Genomic DNA, 6203 nt, shown 5'->3' with positions numbered 1-6203 from the left:
TCGCTTCAGACAAGATATGTAGCCATTTGATGTTAGGAACTTAAAAAATTATTACTTCAAGGTCAAAAACCAGCGAACGATAAGTGTCAAATTGATATATCCCACGAAAAGAATATATTTGTTTCAAGTAGATGAGGGGTCATGGGTACAGTGATTGAGTTATGCAATCTAGTAAGTCACCTTAGTGAACGAGTGTTTATGGTTGTAGCTGGTAATATTTTTAAGCGTTAGGCTTTGGCTATATTTTTGACGTCTATCCCAGGCTACTCTACCAGACCGTATTTATGCCTTAACCAGCCAATCATATTCTTGTGAGGAGGGACCTGGATATATTCATTTTCATTAAATCAAATTCCGACCCGGTAAACGGAAATCCCCTCCCCCTTATTTAGTGGACCGTACTATTTTTTCATTTTTAACGGCTTTCAAAGTGTAAACTGTTTTAGCAATTTCCGGCATGTACCATAACTTGTAATTGGAAACAATCGAAAGCATTCGCGTCGATATTAGTGTTGTTCTGTAGAGGTGCAAACATTTTTTTACAAGGAAGTTACCACTTATCAAGGCCTGAAGGTCACTCGAGGACAAGGGTTAATGAATGTAAGGTGGTAGTTTAGTAATCATTAATAGTGTAAATTGGGTAGAATTTGGTTTATGTAAGGGGATAGCTCAACGAAGAACTTGTTTATATTGGACTTGAAGGTTATCATATTGTAATCAGTTGGAAAGCAGGCCAGTCAGATAGTGTTCCACATACGGACGATTCTAATTTTGTCAGTTGGAATGCTTTTTATGTGAATCAGTTTGAATTGTGATCTCATAAATCTTTCCTGAATACATTTTATCACGAACCTTTGAAGAATAATATTTTCTACTTAGTTAAACGACTCAGAAATGATATAGATTTTTTTTTTTGTAAAGTTACTAAATTATGGCATAAGTTGTTTGCGAGAAAAAAATCTGTGTAGACATTGTTTTGTTTGTTTGTTTGTTTGTGAATTATTATTAACATATTTCGAGTTAAAATCTATTGAGAAATGCACACTTTAAATATGTAAACATTAGATTACCAACAACAAGTTATCCAATATAGTTATCTCGTTTGAAAATTTCTAATTCTTCTCATTTTTTGTTTATATATTTAAAGTATGTATTTCTCAATACAAAATGTGTATTTCTTAATAGATTTTAACTCGAAATGATTTCTCGCGTAATAATGTTTAACAAAAAAAAACTGTCTACACAGAAAATTTTCTCGCAATCAACTCACGCCGTAATTTAGTGACTTTGCAGTTTTTTTGTTTTTCTTTTTTGCATGACATTTAAAACAAAAGCCGCTGCTTGATATGAATATTTTTTTTGTCTTGCGATGAATTGTAATTTTTTTAATAACAAAAAAATCAAAGTGATTCTCACACTTGCATTTCCCTTTTAGAAATTTCATTTTCAATCAAAAAGTAACGTGTTTCATCACTTGCTTCAATAGTGAGAGTTTCATTTATGATATATATCACTCTGGGGAGACTTGGTATTTTTTTAAATTTGTAAATGTATTATATGCAAAATAATGTTCAAGTATAAGGATCGCATTGATTTTCAGTTATTTAAATTATTTCTATATAATCGCAAAACAAAAATTAAATATTCATATATAGGTGGAATAACAAAATCAACAATAAAGATAATATTATTTATCGTTATAGTTTTATAAAACAGGGTGTTGTCATTTTTCCACGTATAGCCGTAATATTAGACAGAATTTCCTTTAAATAAACAATAAAAATAAAGAAAAATCCACCCGCATCCATGAAAAAAAAAAGAAAATGTCATACACTAAAAATCACATAATTGATCAAGTTTTATTTTTAAATAAGTGTTGTGGGGGAATCACCCTCTAAATGGACTGCTCTATCCATTATATAAACCATAGACCTTTTGATCCCAGGTGTGGATTAAACGCCAGAGCGGCTCTCGGCTGCTCGGTGACGTTTACTACTCTTTTCAGTTGTAACCTTTTTACGTTGTTGTTCCAGTAATACATTGTTTAAACTCTATTCCGTTGTTCTGTTTTCTTTGTGGCTTATTGCAAGCCATAACAATAAGAAAATTATCTTATTAAAGGAACAGCGACAATATTGCGGTACCATCTTAAAAACAACGAAAATAACTCCAAATAATTTTAACTTGCGAGATTTTAGAACAAGTACGTACACCGTACAGATTTTTTTCTGTAAGTTTATTTTGAAGATAAAGTGAATTCTAATCAATCACCCAAAAACATTACACAAAAAATTTCTACATGAAAATCTAATATATAAACGGCCATATGTCTGTCTGTCGGTCTGTCTGTTTCTATATTTTCAAACTCTATCTCCTCCGAAACTAAAAGTCGCAGAGCGGCGCTAGGGGCCCCAAATGATTGGAATTTGTACAGGCTGTTCCTTTAAGGGTCTTTAGTCGGGTAAAATTGTTTTTAAATGGATAAAAATTGAAAAAATCGTTAAACATTTTGTACATTTATCTTAGTTTATTTTTAATTTTTAATCAGTTTATACGTGTGTCATGTTGATACAGTGGTGACATCATCAGCCTAGAATCCTACAGTTTGGGTTTCGATTCTAGCTGATGACACCTAAATAATTTTTTTGCTTTTATACGAAATCTGGACAAATTAAAATATCATATTTAAGCGTATTTTACGCCCGGGAAAGGCTGCCCCGCCCCGCTTGTCAATAACTAATTTACTTTTATGAAATTCTGAAGCATTTGCTCAAGTCACCTCATCAACGAAAAATAATTCAGTTTCAAAAATACCAAAGTAGAATTTGCGTTAACCGAAATACACGTTTTAATGTTATAAAAATGATGAGTTATGACTTATTGTGTTATTAAAAGAAAACAAATTAGTAGTTACGATGAAAAGAAATGTGAAGAAAAAAACTGGTAAAAAGGCGTAAATGAAAGGACTTTTGTTTGTTTTGTTTTAAATAAAGAATCGTAGTTGAATTGGATTGTTTGTTTATTTAAAAAAAAAGTCCGCTGGACCACAACGTTAATTGCAAAATCACGGAAATTATTTTATTTAAACTAATTTCGAAAGTAATGCGTGAAAGGTTTTAGTTTTAATATCCACCGAAAAAGAAAACAAAAACAAAAAGAACAAAGTTTAAGCCAAGGGGAAATAACTTAAACCGATTCATTAAAAAATCGATGTCGGTAAAAATAAATTGAATTAAATATGTCATCAATATAAATCCAAATTTAAATAATTAACTTAAATAAAACACTTAAAACAATTCTCTCACTATAAACACTGATATTTAAAAATATCGATTTTCCTAATGTAATATGCAAATGACGTCATCTATTAATCGTATATTTTGCAAGAATCATACTATATATAGGAATGAATGAAAGATTAAAGTAATGGACCTTTTTTATATTTTAATCAAATTGTGAACAAACAAACAAATAAACAAACATTAATACGAATTTATATATATAGAGAGAGAGATATACTAGTGTTGGGACGATTAATCAGAATCGGAAAAATCGGAACTTTGGTGGAGGGTGGGGGTGGAATCGGTATCAGAATCGAGAAAATGTGTGCTTATATTCCGATGCCAAAACGATCCTTTAAATTACATTTGGAATCGGTAATTGTATCGGAATCGGAAATTTAGTATAAAATCGGTAATTTTATCGGAATGGGGAAAAATAGTGAAATCGTCCTATCGCTAACATTATATATATATATATATATATATATATATATATACATATATATATATATATATAGAGAGAGAGAGAGAGAGAGAGATAGATAGAGAGAGAGAGAGAGGGGAAAGAAAAAATCGTGTGCATGTAATTAAGACAAAACGGGTTAAGTTTACGCATTTTAAAAGTTTCTTGTAATCTGGCACTTCTCATGACTATGTATTGTGAAGTAGAAAAATAATGTTTTCTGAAAGTTATTTGACTATTAACCTAACAAAGGGAAACAACTGACTCGGGTTCAAATCGTTTAAATTACAGACAATGTATAATTAGGTTTAACTTTCACTTGTCCTGTGGTTTCCAGAACCGGAGTTCAACAGGAAATCTATATATTAATACGAGAGCGTGTGTGTTATTTTGTGCGTCACGCTTACAGCCTTTTTCTCCCGAGTGACTGTCGTTAATTGCTATGACCTTCCATTTCTTGTAATATATAATTTTACCAAAGATTCTTCATAAGTTTTGGTTTCGGTTTCGATGATAGCTGATAACTCTCAAGATATCTAATTTTTAAAAAATAATTTTACCAAGAATTTTTCAGACGTTTTAGTTTCGGTTTCGATTATGGCCGAAGGAACTCAATATATATATATATATATATATATATATATATATATATATATATATATATATATATATAGGGGTTTTTAATGTATATAGATACGAGGTATCTTTAATAGGATTCTTGACATTTTCATATGGGCACTTTTATTTATATCACACATATGAAACTCTAGTCCCTTTCAAAGTAACCTCCTCCGGCTGCAATGTACTTGTTGTGCCGTTTCACCAACGTCTGAAAGGCCCCATGGAAGTCTTCTTGCATGAATGTATCAATGACCCTCGCCACAGCCTCTTTCATCTCCTCAATTTTCTCATAACGACAGCCTTTTAGATTTTCCTTTAACCTAGGGAATAACCAAAAGTCGCAGTGAGCAAAGTCGGGACTATAGGGAAGGTGAGGACTGTCTGTGACAAGGATGGAGCACACTTGGGACAAATTTTACGTAAATCTTCCACATCTTCAGTTCCTCATGCATAATTGTGGTACAGTTCCCACACAGACATCAAACTGTGCACTTATCGTCTATAGTACTTATCCATGAAATTCTTATTTGGCCTATCAATTGATGTCCTGACTTCCTTACTCCTCCCACACCTCTCATCATCCCTAACAAACTCCTTGCTTTCATTGAATGTCTTATACCAATCAAAAACTGATGCTCGATTCATGCAAGATGGTCCAAAAGCAGTCTGAAACATTCCATACATTTTCTCCAAGTTTAAAACAGAATTTTATTGCATATCATTCTTCTAAAGTTTCGTCACGTCCAGATTGCATTTTTGAAATTCACCAGCTGTGAAAATCAGGCTTTAGTAGGTGCATTCCAATTCTGCTGTAGCTGTTTGTTTGAATTTGAAATCATAAAAATTGGTCAGTGATAATATGTATAGCAATAACATACTGAATTTTTAAGAGTCTAAGACAATTTTTTTTTATTACATTTTCACCCCAAACAAGGCGCATTGCCACTTTGGTGTAGGGGGATACTATCAGGGGCAGCAACTACTGGGGCACTAAGATGGGATTTGGGCAACAAGATGTCGGTTCACGTTGAACTTGAACTTCTGCATATCAGTACAGTTAGGGAAGCAGGAACTTGGAATGGAATTCCAGAGTCTAGCGGTTCTGGGGAAGAAACTACTGGAGTAGAAAGATCTTTTACATCTAGGGATCTCTACTGTGTGGGGGGTGGGGGTGGGATTTAGCTGCCTGTCGGGTTTGTCGAGGGTGTCTACGTCGTGGGGGCACAAGTGTCTGCAGTTCGTCAGAGCATTCAGCATTAAAATACTTGTAGAACAGGCAGAGGGATGCAACGTTTCGTTGATGGGGCAGAGGCTGAAGCTTAGATGCCAGTTCAGGGCCTATCAGATTGGCGACTCTTTTTTTAACCTTGTCTAGGAGCGAGAGACTAGTAGCAGATGCACCAGCCCAAATGTGACAACAATACTCCATACATGGGCGAATGGTGGCCTTATAGAGGTGCAGGATACTTTCAGGTGTCAGTAGTTTTCTAGCACGGTAGAGAGAGCCTACCTTTTTTGCAGCGGCCCTGGCAATGTTTTCAGTATAATTGTTCCAACTCATGTTTCCTGTGAACGTTAGGCCAAGCAGTTTGAAAGATGTACTCTCAGATAAAGAGTCACTGGCCATTGCTATTGGTGGCAGAGAAGGTTTCTTGTAATTATTGAAGGAAACCAGTTTAGTCTTGGCAGCATTGAATGTGACCATCCATTTATGTCCCCATTCCACTACAGATTGGAGGTCATCCTCTAGTGTTTTTGCCATTTCTTTAGATATGTGTTCATTTGTTTTCCTGTCATGCCTGTTACAGAGTGTAGTGTCATCAGCATATATACCCATC

This window comes from Euprymna scolopes, chromosome 14 (genome assembly GCF_053919585.1).
Source record: "Euprymna scolopes isolate OS-2025 chromosome 14, ASM5391958v1, whole genome shotgun sequence".
NCBI lineage: Eukaryota > Metazoa > Mollusca > Cephalopoda > Sepiida > Sepiolidae > Euprymna > Euprymna scolopes.
This window is presented reverse-complemented; position numbering follows the sequence as displayed.